This window comes from Lacerta agilis, chromosome 15 (assembly GCF_009819535.1).
Source record: "Lacerta agilis isolate rLacAgi1 chromosome 15, rLacAgi1.pri, whole genome shotgun sequence".
NCBI lineage: Eukaryota > Metazoa > Chordata > Lepidosauria > Squamata > Lacertidae > Lacerta > Lacerta agilis.
The window spans coordinates 25,780,765-25,807,846 of NC_046326.1; the positions used below are offsets into that span (position 1 = coordinate 25,780,765).

Genomic DNA, 27,082 nt, shown 5'->3' on the forward strand with positions numbered 1-27,082 from the left:
AGCGGGGTGGGGTAGGGAGAAAAACACCTCCTGGAGCCCCCCTGAGGAACTCCCCTCCAGTTCATTCATATTCTACAAGTCTCACATAACCTTCAGTGGATGCCAGGTGCAATAAAGGAAAGTTTGCCACTGAGCCTGATGGCAGAACAGCCCCCGAGGCCCTCTTCACACTGCCTCCAGGCACAGAGTAACTCTGCCCGGCTTTGGCGAACCAGGTCCTCACCTCCTGGCAGGAAAGAAAGCACACTCAGATCCTTTCTTCTTCATCGCCTGAGGCTGAAGGCGACTGGAAGAAAAAGGGAGAGGAATGAAAGGGAGAAGGACAGGGGCAGGCAGCGAGAACCACATTCCAGTAATCCATAGCTGCTAATTGATTCAGAGTTTCGTTTTCTTTCTTCGTCATCTCTGAGCCGACCCTTTGCATGTCACGCCTTGGGACGTCCTTCCCCCCTTTCCCATGTCAGTGCAACAGAGGAAGGCACCGCGAGCCTCAGAGAAGCCCTTACTCGATTAAGAGAGTCCCCACTTGGCATTCCGCGTACACAAATGCTCAATCTGCACGCGGCGGCATAGAGTATTTCTGCTCCCTTCTCTCTTCGCAGCGTCTGTGCCTTCCCCTTGAATAAATCAATATGAACGTAGCCCCAAGCCTCAAACAGAGAAAGAGATTGCTTTCACCTTCAGCCGGAGACCCCAGGGTGAAGGGGCTGGTGGAAATGCACAGAGGCAGCCTGAATAAACCCAGCCAAAATTAAAAGGAACCTGTGCGGGTTCCTTTTACTTATTCATTACTTATCTGCTGCTTACAGGTACACAAAGCAAATAGAGAGATACTCTGGACTGGCACGTGGGGAGACAGGCCGCAACAGTTCCGTTTGCTTCTCCGGCGCAGCAACACTGCCTGCGTGCTGCGTGGACCAGAGCTCCTTGAGATTAATGCATTAGTTAGTGCACTTTCTTTAATAGAGCTTTGTCTTCTGTGCCACAATTTCAAAGCTGCTAAGAATGATTCCTGAACATGAAAAGAAGACGATTCCTGGGTTCTTGTAGCCCTTTAACATTGAGACTATCTTCATCCTACAGATTACTTTTAGTCTCCTTTTCAAAGAATTTCAAGTTAGTTAAAGCTTAGCAGTCTGACACAAAGTGTAAAGCAATGACAACCCCAAAAGGTTATAAACTCCAGGCCTGGGGGGGGGGAGGTGCCTGATTCGCTCCCCCTCAAAATTGTGCACCCAGGGCTACGGCCCCCCTTTCCCCCTCACACTACACCCCTGCAAGTGCAGGACCCTTACACACATATACATATACACATGCACAAACACCCATCTACCTCTGTTCATACTTCTCTAAATGGTATCCACTTAGATTTAGAGGAGACCATTAGGATGGTGCAAAACCTGTCCCCTTATCACTATGCATTTTTCCACCTTGGCATACTGCTATTTCCTATTTGGAGCACTTATCATGCTGCTGCTGCATTTTCAGAACCACAAAAGCAAGCATGCTTCTTCTTCTTCTTCTTCTTCTTCTTCTTCTTCTTCTTCTTCTTTTGCAGAGTGGATCCAAAACATTGTATACATATTATGTACAACTGTACATCATACCCACCCCTGCAAATAGCGACTCAGAGCTCCTGCTTCCTTTCTCAGTGTCAGGAAGATAACTCTCTTTTTCTCTGGCGCCTGTAATACTGCTAATGTCAGATGTCAGGGAAAACTACATGCCCTAGGCTCCTGGCACTTGTAATATGACATAAATGCATTACAGACTCCAAGGAAGCATAGGGAATCCTCCAAGGCTTCCCACACCTTTCAATGACGAAAGCTGTTCCAGTACCAGCTGCTAGCAGCCAAGAAGTTTGGGAGCCTCATCGACTGGGCCAGTACTTACGAGTCTTTAAAAAATGGCGTGACCTTCTACACTTCTACTTATAATAGCTGGCACTCACTCAGAATGAAACCCTTCATTCTGGCCCATTATTAGCCAGAGTACTAGCATAACACACGCACTATTGACTTGACTCTGCACTGCTCAGCAACCTAGGGAGTCAAATACTTGGTCCACCTAGCTCAGTATTAGCAGGGGCAGAGGAAGGGGATGCAGTAGGTACAGGCCGCCCCAGGTGTCACCACTGAGGGGAGTGATAAAATGCAGGGTGACCCTCACCGCGGGGCCTGCAGCATCCCTGAGCCATGCGTCTCTCCTGGGAGACGGTCTGCCCACTGCCTTCCCCCCAGCTGTAGGGTGGCTGACTGGAAGGAGGTAGGCAGACTCTGGAGGCCCCACGGTGCGCCCTGCCCTCATCTCGCCCCGCCCCTGGGCACACCACCTCAGGTGCCTGAGCGGCTTCCTCCGCTCAGTATTGCCCATACCAAGAGGCAGCAATTCCTGCCTGACATGGAGACATTGAAGATTGAAACTGGGCCCTTCTGCATGCAGAGCTGAGGCCCCACCACTGAACCATAGTGTGCTCCTCATTGTCCATTGTGCAGATGATCCACCCAATTTGACCATGGAATCAGCAACAACTTCCACAAACTGGCTGCCTTATCGGGACACTTAATCTCCAGCTGGAAACGTGTGCTATTTGCAAGAAGTTCTGGATACTCACTGCTTCTCATCCAACACATGGTGCAAAGTCTGATACAGACATCTGCCAAGAAACACCTTGTCTTCTCCAGGCAAAGCATTAAAATCTAATAATAGAGCATCTCCCCTCCTCCCATCCCTACCTTCTCCCACCCAATTATAAAGTTTGACACTATCTGTTATCGTTATTTTCTGTTGGCATAAACCCAGGCACAAATACAGAGAAATTAATAATAATTGTTGGGTCGAAAAGAAAAAAGATAAAAAAAGAGGATGCAATCAGGACTCAGAATAGAAAGCAACACAAACAAATGGTATTTATTCTCCCATACGATCCTCTCTCTTTCCTCCCCCATTCCCAAGGGACAGCGATGATAATGCTGGTGTAACAGATGAATCAGGGCTAATGTGAGGATTAGGAATGGATTCCAAAGCCCCAGCCCAGCCTGCAAGAGAAAGCGGACTCTTAATTGAAATCAGAGCTGGGATTTTGAAGCCTCTGCAGAGTTGGGTTAAGTCCACCGGGGCTATGCAGACAGAGAGAATATGAATGGCGTCTATTTTCAGGAGGGCCTACAGAAGGGGACGGGGAAAGCTTTTTTAAAACCTCTATTTGCACAGAAGCACACTTGACTGGGGGACAGACAATAGCTGTGGAAGGAACCATAATAATCATCTTTCCTCAAAATGTGCATCGGCAGGGGTGTGGAACTGGATCTAGAGAAGGCAAGCTCCTCATCTCCCCCACCAGCCATGGACAAAGGATAACAGGTGGATGGGACCACCCACCTGTCAATCACCTGGTGCCATGGTGATCGTTGGGGCTCGCAACCTTCTCTTTGTGAAGTCAGGTTTGAGGCAGGTGGGCATGGTTCGGCCAAAACAGCTTCGCAATCCCATGGGGAGGCCTGTTGGGCCTAATTCAGCCCATGAGGCTCCCCACCCTAATGTACACAGTCATTTCTTTTACCCTGCTGTTGTTTCTCACAAAAAAAAGATTTCTGAAACACCATAAAACCTGGCAGAACTTGAAAAAAAACAATGGGATGTGGAAGTGACTGGGTGCACCATGGATGACAACGGTTCTGCCACCACAACCTGTGTGACCGAAACAGTAAGGCATTCTGCAAGCCACATATGGTTGTCCATTGGAGGCTCCTGGTTTTGCCGCCTACCTGATCCTGCAAGAGAGAAAGAGAAAAGGTGGGACAGTAGCTGCATTTAAGTCCTTGACAACCAATAGGAGATGCCATGGCAAATCTCTGCCCATGTTTTACAGCTAATTATACCCTAACCCAGGGGTTTGTGGCCCTCCACATGTACTTGGATTGCCATTCCTACAATGCCTGACCACTGGCCATGCTAGCTGGGGCTGATGGCAGCTGGAGTCCAAAAACTTCTGGAGGTTCTCCTTTTTACCAATGAGCTAAACTTTATGCACAGCTGAGTGCTCTAAGCATTCTACCTCTGAATGTTAAGCCCCACTATGTCCAAAATGGGGCTACTTCCAAGGTAAATTCATATAGGACTTTGGCCTTAACGGATTAATCCACTTATTAAAGCTTTGAGCTCTACTTTTTACTGCTGTAATGATTTGCTGCACTATCCTTCTCCCACTCTCACTTAATCCTGTTATTTTATTATGGTATTTGACAGATCTACATTTGAATAAACAAATGGAAATCATATTAAATTTCTCCTGTGCCACAATATTCTATATCACACAGTACTGGGAGAATCGAGAGTTATTTTCAATTAAATTCTGTCATTACAGGTCGAAAGAACAGAGAAGTTGAAGATGATAAGAAGGGAGAATTTCCTCATTGGAGTTATGACAAGACTCAGAAAAATTTGCATGATTTTAAAAGATGAAATATGGTGATTGGTCAACAAATTTAATAAAGCATTTGCTATTATTTGATTGGGTCTGGTCTTCTACAGGCTGCATTTGTCTTTATGGATTGCTTCTGCCTGCTCTTTTATGAAAATTATTCTATTATCTCCACTCTTGTTTATTTTCCTGTAATTATATCGAAGACAATCAATTAATATATTTTTTTAGTTCATCAAAACTGCCAACCATCCTTCCAAAGGTTTTTACTCCCACTTTTTTTTTTTTTAAGGAAATGCAACTTTACAGTAAAACAACTTGTATTCCAGAACATTGTCCACACTGGTTAGAAATATTGTTGTTATGATTTTCTTGGTTGTACTTGAAAATCAATTAAAAAAAACACAGTGAAATGAAATAGCATGGGGGAAAGATAATAAAAAATGGGGGAGTGATTGTTTCTTACCCACCCAATAGCCAACATGGTATAAGGAAGAATTGGGGGCAGAGGTGCTCAGAGTGACGATGTTCTGCTTCTTCCATGCGAGCTGGATTTCTTCTCATATAAAACTACTTATTGCACATATAAACAAAGGGAAGGTGCATTGTAGTGGCTAATCATAGAATCATAGAGTTGGAAGAGACCACAAGGGCCATCCAGTCCAACCCCCTGCCAAGCAGGAAATACCATCAAAGCATTCCTGACAGATGGCTGTCAAGCCTCCGCTTAAAGACCTCCAAAGAAGGAGACTCCACCACATTCCTTGGCAGCAAATTCCACTGTTGAACAGCTCTTACTGTCAGGAAGTTCTTCCTAGTGGTTAGGTGGAATCTTCTTTCTTGAAGTTTAAATCCATTGCCCTGTGTCCGCTTCTCTGGAGCAGCAGAAAACAACCTTTCTCCCTCCTCTATATGACATCCTTTTATATATTTGAACATGGCTATCATATCACCCCTTAACCTTCTCTTCTCCAGGCTAAACATACCCAGCTCCCTAAGCCGTTCCTCATAAGGCATCATTTCCAGACCTTTGACCATTTTGGTTGCCCTCCTCTGGACACGTTCCAGCTTGTCAGTATCCTTCTTGAACTGTGGTGCCCAGAACTGGACACAGTATTCCAGGTGAGGTCTGACCAGAGCGGAATACAGTGGTACTATTACTTCCCTTGATCTAGATGCTATACTCCTATTGATGCAGCCCAGAATTGCATTGGCTTTTTTAGCTGCTGCATCACACTGTGATCTAGGACTGAGTCTCAGGTTGAAGTCTCACTCCAGCTCTCTAAGTGACCTTGTATACTTCAGGTTCTCCAGTGGGGACCAATAACAAAGAGGAATCCACATAAGCTTTAATATAGAAATAGGAAACATATGATCCTCCATAAGAACATAAAAAGAGCCACGGTAGATCAGGTCAATAAACCATCTAGTGTAGCATCCTGTTCTTACAATAGCCCACCAGATACCTATGGAAAACTCACAAGCACGACCTGAGCACAACAGTAATCTCCCCTCCAGTGGTTTCCAGCAACTGGTATTCAGAAGCCAGTGTGGTGTAGTGGTTAAGAGCGGTAGACTCGTAATCTGGTGAACCGGGTTCATGTCTCCGCTCTTACACATGCAGCTGCAGGGTGAGCTTGGGCTAGTAGTCACACTTCTTTGAAGTCTCTCAGCCTCACTCACCTCACAGAGTGTTTGTTGTGGGGGAGGAAGGGAAAGGAGATTGTTAGCCGCTTTGAGACTCCTTCGGGTAGTGATAAAGTGGGATATCAAATGCAAACTCTTCTTCTTCTTCAGAAGCATTATTGCCTCCAGTGCTGGAGACAGAGCATATTATGGCTACCAACCATTGATGGTCTTCTCCTCCTTACGCTTGTCCAGTCCTCTTTTAAAGCTAGGAACAGGGCCATCTTAAAGGGATCGGCCGCAATGATCCCTCGGTGCCCCCGGCGTGCCGCCTCTCCGCCCGCCTCCCTCCCGCGCTGGCCGCCCATCGGGAGGGGGGTGGGCGAGCGGGGGATGAGGGGCGTGGCACTGGAGCGCCGTGGTGCTTTGCGCGCCCTTCCCAGTGCTCCAGCTGGGGCTCCGGAGGGCAGCCGGCTTGCAGCCCACCCGCCAGCGTGCGAGCGCCCGCCCACCCATCTGTGGGGGCGGGGGCGGGTTGGGGAGGGGGCGCCCGGTATGCCGGTGGGCTCGCGGGGGTGCCATTGGGGGGGCGGCGCCCTGGCGTGCCGCGCCATCTAGGCCTTATGACGAGACGGCCCTGGCTAGGAATTTGTCCAATCCTCTCTTAAAGTTTGATTTAGGTTAGTCACATTGGGTATATATATTTGGTTGTTAACTATTGGAAGCAGAGCAAGTTACACTGGGAGAGAGTGGAATTTGCAAGATGCCATCCACAAGAATCAACCAGGACATCGTAGCTTAGCGACGGAGGGTCAAAACTACATGACTGGCACTTGAGCCAGCTCTTATGGATTCAGTTACATTTTCAGATTAAAGCATCACTTGTGTGGGGTGTTTGCGGCTGAACCCTATGAAACCCACTGGTTAAGTTCAAAAGAATACCACTTGCAAGGAATTGCAGGTGGGGAGAATGCTGTTCACATCCTACCTGTTGGCCACTGTGAGAACAGATTGCTGGATTGGATGTACCATGGACCTGATCCAGCAGGGCTCTTCCTATAGTCTCATGTTTTTAAGATAAGCAAGTTAAATGAGGTTCGGTAGCGCTGGTCGAGCGTGGTCCAAGACATTTTGCTACCTAAGGCAAAAGATAAGATGGTGCCCTTCCCATTTAATGTAGAGAAGCTGTCCAGATTGATAGCTGAATCATATTTCAACACTGGTGACAGGACATCATCCCCAACCATATCCAAGAGCATCAGGCTGGTTTAAGGGACATAAGGCAAGCTGTGCAGGATGCACAGGTTTATGTGTGCTGCACAGCCACTCCCTGCACTTTAGCATTTTCTGTTGATTTTACCTGTCTCGTTTTGCCTAACTGGAGAGCCGGCCCCAGGTTTTAAAGGAAGACAAACTGCTACTCTGTGCAGTATCCACTCTGAAATGCAACAAAGGCACATTTGAGGTTAAAATGAAACCAGAAGGCTCAAGAACATAGAAATAACCTTTTGAGACTTTAGCAGATTAAGCAGCACAGATTTATTTCAGCCTTAATTGTCACCAAATGCATAGTAATTAGTTGTCACCTTAGCAATGGTTGCCTTAGAAATAGCCAATAAACAGGTAGATCTTGTTTGAAGCCACAGAGTTAAGTTACACTTTTACATGAAAAGGGAGGGACCCTGATCATCGCTTCACTCTTCTCCAGAGAGGAACAGAAAATAAAGAGGCATATCCCAATCTCCAGGCTATCAAGTTATGGCCTTTACTTTAGTAGGCAATTGTACAACTGCATACATTTTCCTACACCAAGTTCTAACTGACCTATTTCTTTTACATTTAAGAATAATTTAAAATTATATACAAAACTATGCAAGAACCGTATCCTCAGAATGAATAAGGATAATCCATATAACAAGCTATTTCATATTATTTTCTACAGTAGATTCTTAGCCATGGGAGAAAGCTTTCCCCACAGTATGCATATTGACAAGGCGGCTATGGCCCTTAGGATCACCTTTCCTAAAGGGTTTGGAAGAATGTGATGCTAATGTCCAATACGAATATGAAGGTCTTCCAGGCTTGCATGCTGCTTTATGGAAGTGAGTTGTGGGCAACTTACAACTGCCAGGAGTGATGAAGTCTCAATGTCTTCCACGTTCACTGCATCAGGGAGATTTGGGACATCACATGGGTAGGACAGTGTCACACAAATATGTACTCTACCAAGCCAATATTAAATCCCATATTTGTGACTGCACACATTAGGGCAAGGGCAGGAGCACAGTACTACACCATCTGCTTTGCATGAAGAAGGACCCCAGTTCAATCCCTGGTGTCTCCAGGTAGGGCTGGGAATGATCCCTGCCTGACACTTTGGAGAGTCAGTGCATATGGATCTGAGCTTGACAGGCCAGTCATCTGTAAGGCAGCTTCCTATGTTGCCATATTATATCAGCCCCATCATATACTGGTGGTCCTGCCCCAAATGCTCATGCTGGCTCTAAACCTGAAAGAGATTTTACAGAAGGTCTAAACACAGGAGGCTTGTATGGCTCACCAGTCAGGAAGCCAGGCAGGAAACTTTACTGATTCAGGACAGATAAAATAAAATTATTTTTCATACAGGACATAGCTAAACTATGGAACTCCCACAGGAGGCAGTGATGGCCACCAACTTAGATGGCTGCAAATGTAAATTAGATAAATTTATGGTGTGGAAGACTATCGGTGGCTTCTGGCCATGATGGCTCTGCTCTGCTTCCACAGTTGGAGGCAGTAATGCTTCTGAGTACCAGTTGCTAGAAACTACATGAAGGGAGTGTGCTCTTGTGGTCTAACCCTGGTTGGCGCCTGGTTGTGAGATCTGGTTGCTGGACTAGATGGACCATTGGCCTGATTCAGCAGACTATTTTTATGTTCTTTTGCAGAAAATGTGATGCCCTACGGATATTGTGGATGATTCCTCCCATCATCTCTAGCTATTTACCTTGCTGGCTTGGGCTCACAGAAATTGCACTCCACATCTTCTGCAGGGTGCCATGTGGCGCTCTCTCTCTCTCTCTCTCTCTCTCTCTCTCTCTCTCTCTTCTCATAAAGCAAAGAGCAACACTGTAGCTGCCAATCAGCTACAATTAAGTCCAGTGCTACCTAGTGACTGAACTAGATATTGGCATGATCCACATGCCCACACACGACTTCAACAGCATTTCCCAGTCATTCTCTTTTACACTCACACAACCTCACATTGCATTTATGCTACTCAGCAAACCAAATGATCACCATTGATGGCATTGTCCCCTCGCTTCTCTTCTCCCCTTCCTACCAACACCCATTCCAACCACCACCCCCATCTGTCTCTAACAAGCATAGTAATAGGTGTTTGAACTGTTCCAAATGTTCAGATTTTTTTTTTAATGGTATTCTATTGCATCTCAGCAGCTGAACCAGCAAGGGTGTGCATACGTGCATCTGTAGGAGGCTTTTTAATCAACCAAAACCAGAACACTCTCTGGGGCAAAACCCATGGTTGAGTTTGAACCCTGCAGCCTACATGCTTTCCTTCACGTTTTTATTTTTGTCTTCTGCATCTGATTAGGGGACCAACTCCTAAAGCGATTATTTCCGGAAACTTTACATGCTGTGTGCTTTAATTTGGTACCTCATTTGTGTCTCTATGGAGAGAGGCACGTTCAACCTGATGGGTTTGAAGCTGGCATTGGTTTCAGAAATCAAATCTGCAAAACCAAAAAAAAAAACCCACAAAACTCTGCCACTACTACAGACCATGCAACGTAGTCTTGCGTTGAGAGGGGGAAGGATGTACTGGGCTGCTGCAAATCCCTGCAAAGTTCTGCTCCAGACTTCCATTGCCCACTTTTATCTGCTTGGCTCCTCTTACTTCTGCTTCCCTGTGAGGCTGCTGTTGCTGTCACTCAGCCTCAGGCAGCAAGCCCTTCAGGCTACAACAATGGCTGATGGCAGCGTGGAACCAACCAAATGCCATTTAACAAAGCAACAACCAATTCCATGAGCTGCAATGCTGGTGGCTCCAGTTTTAGGCCACTTCCACACCAGCTAGCCATTGAATACAGAGCCGGCACAGCCCATAGGAAGGGTGAGTCCCCTGCCTCAGGTAGCAGAAGCATGCCGAGGGGTCCCATGCCTGCCTGCCACCTCTACAATTGGCAGAGAAGCCCACTGTAACCAGCACCAATTGTAGGCAAGATCATGTCCATGGGGGGAGGGGCAAGATCTTGCCTGAATTTGGTGCTGGTGGAGGTGCTGCTTCTCCATCAGTGGCAGAGGTGGCAAGGCACATAGTGGCTGCAGAACAGGCAATGACGGTAGGAGCCGTTAGGTGATGGTGGGAGCAGCAGCAGGGCAAGGCAGCACTTCCAGATGCACTGCTGCTGATTGAGCACACATCCTACAACATTTCTCCCATGAAAATAGAGAAATTTTAATATTTCTCTGACGAAAATAGGGACACCCTATTCCATACACTCAACATTTCTCCAATGAAAATAGGGACATTCTAAGGAAAACTGGGACATTCCAGGAGCAAATCAGAATCTGGGACAGCTTCTATAAATCTAGGACTGTCCCTGGAAAATAGGGACACTTGGAGGGTCAGTGAGCACACATCCTGATCTGTTTGAACAAATTTTGCAGGGATGCTTAGACTGTGCTACTGCTTACTAAGGCTGTGCATGTATGCTGCCTTGTGAAGCCTTTGCCTCAAAAAGCTTCATATAAATCCAGTCAATCAATCAATGCTCTTTCAGGATGACAGCAGCAATTCTATTTTGAGAAGTTCCTCAAGCCAACAGTTATCCACAAACCAGTCCAAAAACCTTGGTCAGTGCTGACCCACAGGGGCAAGTTAAATGATACTCTTTTCCTACCCCCCTGCTTCTTGTGATGGTGTGGATGTCTTCTTAAGCAGAGGGGAAGGAGTGACACGCCCCTGTGTAACATAACATTTTATTGACTGTTTTGGAATTTCCTTGGCACCACAAGCTGTTCCTCTGTCACTCCAGCCCTTATTGAATTTAGGGAGACAGGTGGGATGGGGAGAGGAGAGAAAGGAAGCAGTCCTTGCTCTCTCCATATGTTGCTTTGGTTAAGAAGCAAAACTCACTAAATGTTATGGAATATGTAGGGAGAGGGCCTGGGGGGTTGGGGGCGGATGGGGAGGGAGAAAAGAAGATAAATCCATCAACTAACAAGATAAGTGCCTTGTTCCTCCATCTGTTACTGCTGGGTTCTTATCTGGGATTGGAGCGTGGCAGGAGCGGTACATCTTGTGTCAGGCATTATATCCCAAACTCATATGAATGCATTTTCATGCTTGCAGCAATCTGTGATCCGGGCACCGGCTTTCAAAACACTTGTCCTCAGGCACTCCCCACCTCTTTGCATTGCAAAGCGAATTTGAAAAATCGACAGAGCAGGAAAGGCAGTTGGGGGTTTGCAAGCTCCCAGAGTAGCTGCTGAGCTGCATTTGTGCTAAGTAAATATTTCTGTACCCGGCAAATATATACACATCCACAGATATCCTTTATATATATTAAAAAATGGACACATAATGTGGATCACACTCTGCAATTGAAGAAGAAGAGTTTGGATTTGATATCCCGCTTTTCTTTACCTGAAAGAGTCTCAAAGCGGCTAACATTCTCCTTTCCCTTCCTCCCCCACAACAAACACTCTGTGAGGTGAGTGGGGCCGAGAGACTTCAAAGAAGTGTGACTAGCCCAAGGTCACCCAGCAGCTGCATGTGGAGGAGTGGAGACACGAACCCGGTTCCCCAGATTACGAGTCTACCGCTCTTAACCACTACACCACACTGGCTGTGGTCCATGCCTTATCTAGAATTGTTATCTGCATACAGTACAGTGGAAGAAACTCAGCTCGTGTCATAACTTATTTGTTGCTGTTGGGGGGGGGGTGTCCAGACACTTTCAAGTGAAATAAGAGAGCTTATATAATGATGCAAGGTGGAAAAGGGTTGCCCCATTACACACACACACACACACACACACACCATTTTGCCACTTCCAAGTACCACCTGCACCCCATTGTTGTGCTAGTAAACCATCCTGACTCAGGGAAGGAGGGGTACAGTACAGCAACTAACTGGGTTCTCAAAAAAAGTAATTAATTAAAAAGTAATAATAATGTTGAGCTTTTGTCAAAGATTTGAAAGGAAGATTTGATGGTGATGGGGTGGGGGGTGGGTCTTGCTTGACTTCAGAGAAGGCATTGCACTACAAATCTGCAATACAATCTGCACATCTATGTATGTATGTAGCTATTTATATTTCTGTCCACACACACACACATTTATATCTGGGCCACCTTAGAAAATATACAGAGAAAGCAGCTGGGAAGCACATAGATACACAGCAGGTGACACTAGTTCTAAAGAAGCTGCACCAGACTCCCCCGCCCCTCAAAAAAGGCAACCGGGTGCCTATATAGCTGCGCTGGGTATAGTTTCTCATCAGCCAGTTTCAAAACTTCTTCCCTCTCCTCTCTGCAGACTCAAGTCTGTCTCCTGCACCTTCCCTGTTTCCGAGCACAGGCAGGTTCCCCAAGCAAGGAAACTGAGCGCAACTCCAACCTGGCTAGCAATTCAGAGAGCTTGGAAGAGCCAATTGCTAATTTAATGAGCCACTGATGGGGATCCAGTCTGCAAAGACAAAACAAAAAAGGGTGTGCAAGTCCTCATGATTTCAGAGTGCCGGCTTCTTCAAAGTTAGACTCCCACTGATTCATTCTCAGGACCAATACACTTTCCCCATCCCATGTACTGTAGCTGACCAGACTTGTACACAGGAGCACAAGAAACGGCCTTATACCAAGTCATTCTATTGATACATCTAGTTTAGTATTGTCTACACCAGTGTTTCCCAAACTTGGGTCTCCAGCTGCTTTTGGACTAAAATCTCCCATCATCTTTGACCACTGGTCCTGCTAACTAGGGATGATGGAAGTTGTAGTCCACAAACAGCTGGAGACCCAAGTTTGGGAAACACTGGCCTACACTGACTGGCAGTAGCTCTCTAGGGTTTCAGGCACACACAGCCCTACCTGGAAGGAAGGCAGTGTGGCACACACAGGCAGTAAGCTCACTGTGCCTAATGATAGGGCTGGCCCCTTCCCAGACAACATCAATGGGCCCTCCGGTAGAAAATCCAAGCTAACTGAAGCTTCTCTTGCAATGCAGACTCCCAACACACTGACTCCCTATAGGCCTACAGACAGCACTAACTGAAACCTACTTGCCCCAAGTAGCCACCTTAGAGGCTGCTATCTGCCAATCATCAAAGCAGCAGACACTTTCTTAGAGAAACGCAAAGGCAGAGGAGACCTCACTTTGTATCGCCAGACATCCCGCTGTGCCTACATTTTGGTATGAAAAATAAAAAGGGCTCTTGCCATCTCCTCGCTCCCTTTCCGCCCCACCACACAAGAGGTTAAAGTGGTAAAGAACAACCTGGAGGCAGATAACAGAATGACAAGCACTCAATTAAAGGGAAACAGAAGCTGTGCAGGAAACTGGCAGAGGTGGTGTTGGGGATTTCTAGGGCAGCCACAGGAAGCGACAATGACCCCCCCCCATGAACTCCATTTGCTCCACATCTCTAAAACTACCGCAAAGCCTTTGCTGAAGACTCTCCGACAAAGGTTGTCCACAGTGTCAGATTGAGAAGCCTTCGACATATTATAAAGAAATAGGCTGCAGAATGCTGGGCTGTATGGCTTTCAAATTAGCAGGTGGGTGGGTTTATTTTATTTTTTATTGCATTGATTGCTATTCCCTTCTTACCCTCCAAGGAACTCAAAGTGGCTCCCTCCTCAATTAATCCCCACAACAACCCCTGTGAGGTAGGTTAGGCTGAGAGGCAGTGACAGGCCCACCAAGGTCAACCAGTGAGCTTCACAGCTGGGTGGGAATTGGAACCTTAGTCTCCCAGGTCCTAGTCTTAAACTTTTTGATCCTATTTTTCCAAATCCTCCACACACACAAAGTTCCATGCAAGCTTCCCACAAGACTACTTTCTCACGAGACACAGAGAGAGCTCATTCATTCATTCATTGCATTTAGAGCAGATGACCTGGGTGGGGCTTCTGGGAGCTTCATACTGGAGGTGAGTGGGGCCAGAGGCAAGAGTGAAAAGACATACAGATTCCAGCCATACAGAAACCAGGTGCTCCTACATCTTTCCATCCCTGATCTAGGAAAGCAAAAATCATCAACATGCTTCAATAACATCCCAACCAGGCCATAGCACTACAGGAGCACATGAAGCAGGGCTGATAAGAGGCACGAGAGAAGTTTGGAGGATCACAGTTGGTCCACTGGCTGAAGTTTCCACATGCCCCCATTTAGATCCTGCCTTGAAAGTTGTGCTGGTAGGATTCTCAGGAGTGTCCCCATCCATGCACAGATCTTCAGCAAGGCTCCTGCATTGCATTCCCCGCAGCCCTGTCCAACTCTCACAGAGTCACAGACATCCTTATTATATGCTTTTTCTTAGGAAATCTAGGATGGGGAGAGCCAAGCAAGGCAGAGTTAAAGTCCTTGCAGGGAGGGCCTCTGTCTCCCACACAGGCAAGGCGGTTGCCTGCACATCTTACTGAGTGCTGGCCCAAACACCATGCCTGCTTGCCTGGCTGCCTTCCCTTTAATGAGTAGAAATCCTTCCTACTACGCATTAGCGCCCGATGTAATGATGCAATGAGTTTGCCATTTATCATCATAATGCCAGTCAAACGAACCCCCTAATCACATAAACACAAGGAGGAAAAACGATTAGAGTTTATTTGCAGAGCAGCTTTGAACTCACTTCTGCTGCTCCGGCTGCGTTAAGTAAAGGAGACAAGTTCTCAGCCTGGCCTCTGGGTTCACTCCATGGATGGCCAGGACTTCCCTCTGGGGTGGGGGGTAACCCACCTACAGGCTTGTGCATATTACTGAGCTGCTCACTCTCACTGCAGGGTGGGTAGGTTTTTTATTTCTCCTTTTGAGTGTAGAGCATCTTTGGAGATAGACTCAAGGGCCAATTGCCTGTGGCTTGCCCAAATGTCTGGCTTGCTGTCCTGGTCCAGGATGTTTGGAGAGTACAAACCTCATTTATCACAGAACATACAGGAGCACTGTCTCATCAGAAGTCAGGTTTCAAAATGCTGCAGGGTCTCAAGTAGCAAGATGGGTTGCTAGACAGAACAGGGATCTGAAAATGTGGGGAGAAACCAATAGGTAGGAGAACCCCTATTCTTCTTTGTGAATACCAGGAAGTGGCACAGAGCATGCAGGTGCAGTGACATAGCATGGGGGGGGGCAGAGGGGCAGTGGCTCCGGATGCAAAATTCTGAGAGGGGTGCAACCAGGCAGCCCCACGACGCGCTCCCTCATTGAGACTGCGTGGCTGAGCTCCTGCCACCTTCTGGAGCTGTGGGGAGGCAAGCTGTACCTGGGCTGTGCATTCAGGGCTGGAGCAGCACCTACTTCTTCACATGGCTGGTGAAGGAACATCTACACACCCTGCTCCTGGGCTGGTGGAGCTGCCAAGCCAAGAATTCGCACAGCCACCGGCAGTGGCAGAGCCGGCAGCCATGTACCTCCCAAGCTTTCTAGCATGCGTCTCAACCCCAGCTGCCCAGTCCACCAGGGGGACACAACTCTTGCCCCGCCCTGGGAGCTGGCAACCCATGCTACGCCACAATGCAAGTATCAATGCAGGTATCCTGAAGGGTCAATTGTCCACACCCAGCCTCCCCTACAAACAGATCTCGTGGTGTGGTGCAGAGGAGAAGACAATCATGTGAGCAAGCTTGGCATATGGGGAAAAAGTAGAGACTGGGCTATTTATGCTGTGGGCATTGCTAGGTGCTCTTGAGGGGAGGGGAAGCGGAGTAGGAATTGCTTTTGGAGGGGAACCTCCTGATCGGCCTTTGCTCAAGATAGTTATGCTCTGCCTCCACAGTTGGAGGCAGCAACGCTTCTGAATACCAGTTGCTGGAAACCACAGGAAGGGAGAGTGCTCTTGTGCTCGAATCCTGCTTGCTGATTGTCCACAGGCTTCTAGTTGGCTGCTCATGAGAGCCACCCCCCCTTTATATTTACCTCTCTCTCTTTTGCTCATGTCATCACCTGCTACCCTTCAGCAATCCCAGGGCTGCCTTGTCATGTTCCACGGAAGCTGAAGGCACCCCAATGCCCTATGCAACTCATTCTAATTGCAATCTGTAGCTTTCCTCCCCTTGTAATCCTGGATCTGTCTCGCAAGTCAGTTGAAGTGTGTTTATTGCACAATAATTTCCTCATTAAGTCTAAATTAAATGCATATTTCAGAACCTCAGAGCAAGAGCAAATTGTTACGTCTAGTGCTCAGATGTGAGGGGGTGAACAAACGGATAGATCTTCGGAAAGGACATTGACTTTGAGCCAAATTACCGCCCGCCCGCCCCGCTGATAGGACCGTGCAAATCCCAGTGGCCTCATAAAGTCACATCAGATGCTGAGGAATGTGAGAGAGGCTACAGAGGGAAGGAGAACACGTCCAGCTTGATGCATGAGCTCACCCATTAAACTTAAGAAGCCCATATAATCTCACTTCTAAAGCAACACATGCATGCTTGGAAGAAAGCTGGGTCACCCTGGATTTTTCCCAATCCATCTGCATATTGGGCACCAGGATGGGTCTGCTTTTTGCAGCATTAATAGGTGCTTACAGGAGATAATTTTGGGTAGGGCACCTCTTCACAGAGGAAAGAGAAAACCTGTGGCTGTCCAAAGTCTCCACGAAGAAGACAGGACCCCTATCCTGCTTTACATCTGGTTAACAAAGTTAAGGGACAATTGTCTTTATTTTAGGGTGTATAGAGCTGTCTGTATTAGGAGTTTTTTGGGGGAGCCCCTGATTTGTCTTTTCTGCCTACATCACACTGTTTTGGTGTTCACACTGGGGAGAGACTTTTTGTGATTTTGGCTCAACTGGCATTGAGTTCAGGCAGGTGAGAGAATTTAATAGACTGTTGCTTAAACACCTAAGACATTATTGGGTTACAAGTGCTCTTGGGCCACCTTCCACTGCCTTGGCAATGTCTTTTAGACTAGGCATGCCCACTGTGGTGAACGTTGACCAGCAGGACCACAGTGGACATCTCAGGTTCACATCCTCATAAGCAAGCCTAACTGCTTCCTACAGACTCCACAGTGAGCACAAACTTACAGCAGAACTGGACAGAGACTGGGCGAATTCCAGGACACCTACACAGCTCACATGACAAGCTAGTGCCATCCATGAACCTCCAATGCAGATCCCAGACTATCTAGCTATGGTGCAGGTGCTCAGGTTTTTTCAAGAGGCACCAATGCAAGAAAGAATCCCTTGAAGAGAAGACATTTGGGAACTGCTGCCAGAGTAGCAGCATAAAAAGATCCCGATCTCATTGGCACCCTGCGCAAACATCTTTGAAGGCAGATGTGCAGGAGCATCGGGACTGGGGTGAAGGAAACTCAATGAAGCCCAGCAAGGTGCCCCAATTGTCTTTAAGGAGCGAGAGAGAGACTGCGAAGGAGCATTTAATAGGCTGACGAAAGGGATGGCAACACAGGGAGAGGGAAAGATTAATGAGGATTTCACAAATATGATAATTTCCGGACACCAAGGCTTTATATTTAACTGTGTCTTGGTCTGCTGCGGAGTGGAGGAGATGCAATGCCAGCTAAGCTGCTTGTGTGAGCCAATGAGAGTCTCTTTATTTGGAAAGCTGCCCACTTTGAGAGAGTTTCACGCTCCTTTGCTGCACTCATCCGATGCTCCATTGCATTTTGATGCGGTGCTTTATACGGCTGTGCAAAATGACAGGGATAACATTTCCCCTACACTTTAGTTTAGCTTAATAACTCGAAGAAGGTATTTTTTTAAAAAAATCAAATGCCTTCCAGAAACCATGACATGAGCATCAGCAGCTAGTGGTTTCTAAAGACCGGATGCCCCCGATGTACTTGGAAGTTGATAGGAAACTGTCTAGCAGTTGGAATCTTAATAGGGAGAAGTCTGCAGATTTGTGGTGGGGTGGTCTCCCTCCCTCACATTTGGCCCTGCGGTGCCTTTAGACCTGCTCTGATGAAGCAGCTTCATTCCATTAGACTGAAGAATGGCAGTAACCCTCAGGAGAACTGAAAATTACCATGGTCCCCCACACACTGTCACTGAATGTGATTGAAAGAGGGATGGGGGGGGGAGAGGACCCAACCTGTCATTTTCTTAAATGCTTCTGCAACTTCAAAGGAAAGGGGAGTGGCATTGGTAAGGAGGGTCACTGTCTCTGGGGGGCAGGCTGTTTCTCTGGCAGATACCAAATAACAAAGAGGAACTCAAAGTAGGTAAAGGTAAAAGAACCCTGGACAGTTAAGTCCAGTGAAAGGTGACCATGGAGTTGTGGCGCTCGTCTCGCTTTCAGGCCGAGGGGGACGGCATTTGTCTACAGACAGCTTTCCGAGTCATGTGGCCAACAGGGCCTGCGTGTCCATTTAGGTGAGCTAGGCAGTTGCCTAGGGCGCCAAAATGGAAGGGGCGATGGCCAGCCTGCCCCCCGCCGCCGCCCGGTGCCACTCCGCCAGTGGCAGAGTGACAGGGGGGGAACAGCCCGAAATTGGGCTTCTCCGCAGGGCCAGTGCTAGGGATTGGCCGGGGGGGTGTGTGCCAGAAGGTGATCTCTCCTAGGGCGCAAAAAACCCTAGCACCGGCCCTGGTGGCCAGCATGACTAAATTGCTTCTGGTGCAACTCTGTGACAGAAACCAAAGTGCACGGAAACACCATTTACCTTCCAGCCACAGCAGTACCTATTTATCTACTTGCACTGGTATGCTAAGGTTGACAGAAGCTGGGACAGAGCAACGGGAGCTCATGCTATTGCGGGGATTCAAACCACCGACCTTCCAGTCGGGAAGCCCAAGAGGCTCAGGAGTCTTCTCCTCCATGGATTTGTCCAATCCTCTTTTAGAGCCATCCAAATTGGTAGCTATCACTGCAGATGCTGCTGGACCAACTCCTATAATCCTTGGCCTTTGATGGCATTGGCTGGGATTGATGGCAGTTGGAATCCAACAACCTCCGAAGAGACTCCGTTTTTCCATGAGTGCAGAGTTGCCAAGCAGCAGCCACTCAAGACCCTAGGAGGGTGTGGCCAGGTTTTTTTCAACCTCAGCAGCATCTCCTCCTTGCCTTAACCCCCCCCACACACACACACACAGTGGTGGTGATGGTATGCAGGTGTATCTCTTGCTAGAGGCATTCAAGAAGTCTCTTTCCATTTTCACTGCAGGTCTGCATCCTCATCTCCTCCCCCCTGTGATTCTGAGGAAGGCTACGTTAAGGATTCCAAACAAGGTGCTCCCGAGGTACGGAAACGCATGAGTAATTACGGAGCTGCCACTCTCACACCTTGTTTTATAGACTGGAGAGCTAACTCTTTCCAGAGCATGCTCCCCTCCCTTCCCCGAAGGGGCAAAAAATCACTCAGCCCCTCTTGTTAGCCCCGCTAGAGGCTGGCTGGAGGTTTTCTGTTATTCCTTTTGTCCAGCTCCAGAGCCATTGCATTTGCTCCCCATTAAGCTTTTGTATGCCATAGAAGAATTGCTTTATTGACATTTAAAGGTCTCCGTCAATCCGGTCCCACAAATCTTCATTATTTTCTGCCTCAAGATAAGCTTGCCAGGTCAGTCTGAGAGACAGAAGGAGCCGCCAAGCCCATCACCCGGAACCTGACCTTCCAACGTAAATCGCTCGCTGAACTATTTTTTTTTATTTTTAAAAAAAGCAAAAGGATGCTTGTTATGAGTTTGGCTTATTAATGATTTAAGAAGGCAGTGAGCACAGCGTTTGAAATCAGCAGAGTGGGCTGCTGTCACATCTATGGATAGTCATTTGCAGGTCAGAGAATATAGCAAGAGGATGCTGGATCAAGCCCATCTAGTCCTGTGGGAACCTGAAAGCAGGACCTGAGCACAAGAGCATATTCCCCTCTGTGGCTTTCAGCAACTGGTATCCTGTCATTTCCAGAAACTTGTATGCAGAAGCAGTACTGCCTCTGATGCTGGAGGCAGAATATAGCCATTATGAGTAGCAGCCACACCTAGCCCCCTCGTCCATGAATTTGTCTAATTCTCTTTTACATCAATCCAAATTGGGTGGCCATCACTACCTCCTGCGGGAGCAAATTCCATAGTTTTATTTTGCACAGTGTTAAGAAGTCCTCTCTTTTCTCTGTCCTGAATCTTCCAACATTCAGCTTCACTGGGTGTCCACACCTATCATCTGATCACCCATTCCCACCACCCTTCTGAGTAATACCCCGCCCCACTCCCTCACTATATTTAAGGATCTGGTGACTTCTGTTTCAGTGTATCTGAAGAAGTGTGCATGCACACGAAAGCTCATACCAAGAACAAACTCAGTTGGTCTCTAAGGTGCTACTGGAAAGAATTTTCTATTTTGTTTCGACAGGAGCTCTAGAGTAATGAGAGATGGAGATGTGCTTTTCTCCATCCCCTTTCTCCACACTGTGCATAATTTCATAAACTTCTACCAAGTCGCCTCTTACTTGCGTTTTCTCTATACTTAAGCAGCCCCAAATGCTGCAACCTTTCTTCATAGGGGAGTTGCTCCAAGCCCTTGACCAATTTTCTGAACCGCTTCCAACTCTGCAAGATCCTTTTTGAGGTGGGGCAACCAGAACTGCACACAAATGCATTACATTCTTTAAGAACAATCTTACACCAAAGTTAGGCTGTTCGTCCATCCAGTCTAGTAATTCTCAAAGCAACTGCGATGCAGAGGTCTTTTCCACCACCTGCTACCTGAGCCTTTTAGCTGGAGATGATAGGGGTTGAGTGGGAGAACATAGGCAGGAAAAGCATTTGCTGTATAACTGAGCCATCACTCCTATTTCTGAAAATTAGATACAACTAGTATCTGAAATCTGGAGAGGGGGGGGGGGAAATCAAGCTCACTGAGATAGATAGATAGAGAGAGAGAGAGAGAGAGAGAGAGAGCGTGAGCACACTACCTCATAAATTCAAGACTATTCAGAGAGCTGCATTTTGAGGGGCCAATCTACAAACACCGGCCAAAACAGCCCTAATCAGTGTGCAAGATTTCAAAAGCAAAACAAGGACCATTTTATCCCTCCTGGGGATAAGCGTAAACAGCAGATCCTGGTAGAAAGCTATAGGGAGCCATAAGCCTCTAAGACTGGAATGCAGCCATAAATCACTGAAATAAAATGTTAAAATGGGTTTAAAATGCAATACATAAGATTAGTTGGCAATCCAACACAGAACAGTGTTCCCCTGGGCACAGTGATGTACCGAGTGGGAAGAAGTATGCAGGAAAGGCCCTTCAAAGTGGTAATTCCACTGTTCCCAGGTAATTCCTGCTTTCAACTCCACTTCTGAACTTGCAGTCAGATCCTGGGTATATATACTTGGAAGCAAGTCTTACTCCCAAGAGTTACTCCCAAGGAAGGGTACACAGGACTGCATCCTTCAACCACCTTCTGGAATTCGGCTTTCACATTAATAGGAACACATTAAGAACATTTACAGTTAAATGTCATGCTTCCTTTGCCAAAAGTAAATTCCGAGGCATGTATGTTAAATGACCCAGGCCTAAGATCTCTAGGGTTGGGCCAAATTTGATGAGTTTTAGCCCCTGATCAGACCAAACAAGATGATAAAAAGTGTTCAGATGAGAACTGTATTCTCACCATTAAAACTCTTCCCTACTTATGCTTATGGAATACTCTGTACCAATATACACAGTCACAACCAGAGAGGCAACTTCATACAGGAATTCAGGAGGATCAAAACACAAAGTTAAACTACGGAACTCACTCCCACAGGAGGCAGTGTTGACCACCACCTTGGATGGCTTTAAAAGAGGATTACAGTGGTACCTTGTGTTGTGTATTGATTCAAATGGTATTACTATTGTCTGTATTCACATTAGGGTAAAGTAACTGCCTTTCTGTTCCAGAAGGAGCAGCTACTATTGGTTCATTTAAGCTGCTGTATTTGGATCCTCAGTCTTATTGGTTCCCACCAAAAGGCAGCTTTGTGATTGCTTGAGATTGTTCCCTCCAAAATGTATCATTTCTAGCCAGTCTTCTGTCCCTATAAATGTAGCTTCCCTCTCCTCAGTCTCCAGTCTTGTTTGCCTGAATAAAGAGTGTTACAGGAAGAAGCTGTTTCCTGCCTGCTATGTCAGAAAGCTGAAATCACTAACCCCATGCTACAACACCTTGGTTCTCAAACGCCTTGGTACTAAAACCACATGGAACCCAAACACTGCAAACCTGGAAGTGAATGTTCTGGTTTGCGAACTTTCTTCAAAAGCCGAACGTGCTCCGTTTTGAGTGTTACGCTTCTGATTTGAGTGCCATACTTACATTTTGAGTGTTACGCTGAGGTGTGTCTGTTTTTTGCTATTTACTTTGCATTTTTATTTTTGCGGCTCTTTTTGTTTTGTTTTTGTGCCTGTGTGGAACCCAGTTCAGCTACTGATTGATTGTGTGACTGCAGTACATTGCTTATTGCTTTCATTTTATGGATCAATGGTCTCGTTAGATAGTAAAATTCATGTTAAATTGCTGTTTTAGGGGTTGTTTTTAAAAGTCTGGAATGGATTAATCCAGTTTGCATTACTTTCTATGGGAAAGCGCACCTTGGTTTTGGAACGCCTTGGCTTTGGAACAGATTTCCAAAATGGATTATGCTTGAGAACCAAGGTACCACTGTAGATAAATTCATGGAGGGGAGTGTTGTTGGTGTCTACTACTTACAATGGCTATGCTCTGCCTCTGCAGTTGGAGGCAGCAATTCTTCTGAATACCAGTTGCCAGAGACCAAAGGACTGGAGGGTTTGTGCTTGAATCCTGCTTGTGGGCTTCCCACAGGCAACTGTGAGAACAGGACACTGGACTAGATGGGCAATTGGGCCTCACCCAACAGGCTCCTCTTATGCTCTTCTTAAATTTCTCGGCCAATACCACTTACTACAAGGCAAAATGGGTCATGGGGGCCTGGCAAGCCTAGATGGGTGCAGTTTTGTCCATGCTGCTAAACTGAACAGAAAGGAAACATGCATCCATGCAACCTTATCTCACATTCAGACCATTATGAGGAGGATGGCTCTTCATAACTAAGAACAATTTGATTTTAAGATAAATAAGTGGGGCAGCACATTGTCAAAACAGAAGACAATTGTGGAAGGGTACATCTGAACAGGGAATCATAGAATCATATTTTTTTTTAGAATGAGGAGGAGCCCCAAGGATCATTTAGTTCAACCCCAGAAACACAGGAATAACAGCTAAAGAATCCCTGCCAGGTGATCATCCAACCTCTGTTTGAAAATCTCCAATGAAGGAGAGTCCACTCACCTTCTAAGGTGGTCCTTTCCAATGTCAAACAGCTCCGGCTGCCAGAAAGTTCTCCCTAATGTTTAGCTGAACTCTCCTTTCTTGTCATTTGTATCAATTGGTTTGAGTTCTCCCCTCTGGAGCAGCAGAAAACAAACTTGTTCCACCTTCCATAGAGAGAAGCAGCTTCCATTTCACTGAATTGTCAAGGGGAAATGGGGGAAGGGGGAGCCAGCAGCAAAATAAACTTAAACTGATTAGACTGGAGGGAAGGAGATGAATAATGAGGTGGTTGTGCAATGGAGGGAAGCACTGTTCCTTCTTTCAAAGGATTCCTTTGCCTCTTACTCAGCACTTCTCAAAAAGACAGAACCAAAAAGGGGAAAAAAGAATGCAAGTAAGTAGGACATCTTTGGTAGAACAGGATAAAAAAATATCCACCTCCACTTCTCACAACCCTGCTATATTAGTTTCCTGGCCTTCTACAGTCTTCAGATTCACCTGTATGGTGGATGATAGCCAGTGGTCAGAGTGCCGATTGGGTTCAAATCCCCACTTGGCCATGAAGCTTAATTCACTGCCTCTCAGCCTAACCTATTTTACAGGGTTGTGTGGTGGGGATTAAATGAGGAGGTGGGAACCATGTATCTGTCATATTCATTGAACAGCTTTCAGCAAATGCTGGATCCACACCTCTTTACCAGGCTTTTGACACCTGAAATGTGTCTATAAGGACCCACCCACCCTGTTTTTGTAAGTTGTTTTTAACATTGTGTCTTAATTGTTGTGGCCTGCCCTGGGACCTTAGGGTAACAACAACAAAACATATGGTGTGTTTTGCCCAGAGCGGCTTAAACTGCATCAGAATAGTGGACAGAGTGCAACAAAGGTCAACCTTGACTGCAACATCAGAAAGGCAGGAAGAAGGTATCAGGAAGGAACTTTAAAGCCTCGGGGTGCAAGATTGGGTCCCTTAAAACATTTCTATAAATTTAAACCCTAAGCTACCCAACTCTCTGTAACACTCTTACATTAAAGGTCCTCTGTAAACAAACAAAAAGTTGGCTCTTCACCCTCTTTACATCCCACCTTTATCAAAAGGAAGAAGTCACTTCCTTAGAGAGCTATAAATATTACTCCCTGGCTGTTTTGCACTTTTTCATAGGAAAAAGAGGTCAACCAAGATTAGGACACTGACCAGGCATCAGGCATGGATGATGCTTCTCAGGCTAAGACAACCTAGCTATGTCTTACCGTCTCTTGTCAAGGAGTATTTGGTCTGGACTCTGCATGGCTTCTTCAGAGTTTCATGCCACTGTCCAGCTTGAGTTTGCAGACATGCCTTCAAAATCTAATCCACAGAAGAATTTGGAGGATTTTGAAGCTAGTATTTATCCTAGGCCCAGTCAAGTCAGAGGCTTCCTGGTGCCCTGCTGATTGAGGGGTCCAGGGCTGCACAACACTCATCCCTTTTGACCCAGAAGCGAGATCTGAGGCTCTGCTACATATGTGTACACACACGGAGTAGTCCAGTAGGCTAGTTTCTATCTTCAAACTCTAAGGTTTATGGTACAACCCCTTAAGTCCCTCAGAAAACCACATGGTGGGAAAGAGACTGATCTTTCCTCAGCATCCCCATGGCAACAGCAATGCAAGCTCTTGCCCTTGGCCCAGAGGCCGTCTAATCTAACCACTAGACAAGACATCCCCACTCTGTAAAATCGGCTCAGACTATTCATAAATCCTACGTGCCCAGCTTTGAAATGCACTGTCCCTGCAGCTCCTTGCTATGGAGAGGCCTCTCTTCCTTCAATTCGATCAGGGAGACTGAAAGCAGAAGTGTATAATCCTCTTGCAAATTAAAGTCCTTCATTCAAGCTATTTGACGTGGCTTATTTCCTTTAACTCTCTATTCAATCCCCCCACCCCCACCTCCGCAAGAACAATATATCAGCTGCAATAAAGGCAAAAGGAAAAAAACAGGACAGAGAAGAGTGTGCATCTGGATGGTTGGCATCTCCTCTTACCAGACCAGACTCAACTCCTTGACCTCTTCTAGTGCACCCAATCTAGGTTTGATCCCATTTTTTATTTGCACTTTGATCAAGGTGTGGAAGACAATATTAAAAGGAAAAGGGCTTGGGTGATCTGGGTTTACTCGGGTCTTTGAAGATGCTGAGCAATGCTGGCCAGACAGCCTCTGTCAAAATGACAAGGTTGGGGGGGGGATTAGATGCTGTAGCTCTTGCCAAATGACATCTCTCCAGCACTCCACCTAACCTGGAAAACAAGCAACGTATTCAGCAGAATACTGTACAAGGAGGAAGTCAGGTAAGGATATCTTAGAGATGGGAACCGTGGTACAAATGTAGCCCAGTTGTTTATGTTTTTTTATCTCTTTGTCCCTGGGGACTCGTCCCATGCCAGATCCCATGCCTGCCCTGCTTTTCACCCTCCTTTACTGTTTGTGACTGGCAGGAAAGCATTTAATAATGTGTTTGTTTGCTTGGATGGCAATGAGGTTGTGGAGAGGTAGAGAGAGAGAAAGAGAGAGAAAGAGAGAGAGAGAGAGAGTAGAAAGAACTTCTTTACATAGGACGTAGTTAAACTATGGAACTCATTCCCACAGGAGGCAGTGATGGCCACCAACCTAGATGGCTGTAAGAAAGGATTAGAGTTCATGGAGGAGAGAGCTATTGATTGCTATGCTCTGCCTCCACAGTTGGAAGCAATAATGCTTCTGAATATCAGTTGCTGGAAGCCAGAGGAGGGGAGAATGCTCTTGTGCTTGGGTCCTGCTTGCAGATTTCCCATTGGGGCATCTGGTTGGCCACTGTGAGAACAGGATGCTGGACTAAATGGGCCATTAGCCTGATCTAGCAGACTCTTAAGTTCTAATGAAAACAACCTACCGTTTTCACATTCATTGCTCTGGCCACTTTTGCCTCCACCCTTGCCCAGTGCTTTGCTGTGGCTCCCAGAAGGTTGCCCAGAGTGGAATGTGGTCTTTGGGTTGAAAAAGTTTCCCCAGCCATCCCACAGTATTGGGGAGAGACTGAAATATATAGAGTATCTGAAAAGATGCTCCAGAGCATAAAGGAGGTGCAGCAATCCCCTCTTGAGATACTTACTAATCAGTACACAAAATTGTATGAAGTCAACTGGTCAGCTGCCTGGACAAACATGATCATCACCACAAGCTTTAGGCTGGGTTCCACAGCAGCATCTTTCCACATCAGCACCAACTCTCACTGAAACCGCAGGGAGGGAACGGTCAATGCCATGCAGCCAACCAAAGCTCCTCTTTCCAGATTCTACCAAAGTGCCATGGGACTTGGTCACATTGAAGCAGCTCAGACATGATCACTCCGATAACAGATGGCATTCCACTGGAGGACTCTGAAAGCAGCTTCCGCCTGACTCACAATCAGCACTAAAGGATACTTGAAACTACATGCCTGTTAACTCTTCTCAACAGGATCAGGTTGATGAAGTCTTTGCTCCACCAGTCCAGGCAGCATAACCAAACACCAGTGTATCAACAGCAGACATTGTCTACAGAGCATTGATGATGTTTTAGATGCTGTCTC

At 46.6% G+C, this 27,082-nt stretch overlaps 1 protein-coding gene and 1 long non-coding RNA gene across 2 annotated transcripts in view; one reads left to right on the forward strand and one right to left on the reverse strand.

The window, feature by feature from the left end:
• Positions 1–27,082, reverse strand: part of NTM (neurotrimin) — an 816,980-nt gene that overhangs the window by 738,537 nt on the left and 51,361 nt on the right. The window lies entirely within an intron of this gene.
• On the forward strand, positions 3,755–4,513 carry LOC117059665. Its single transcript, XR_004427939.1, has 2 exons — positions 3,755–3,795; positions 4,367–4,513. It is a non-coding gene; the product is annotated as an uncharacterized LOC117059665 (long non-coding RNA).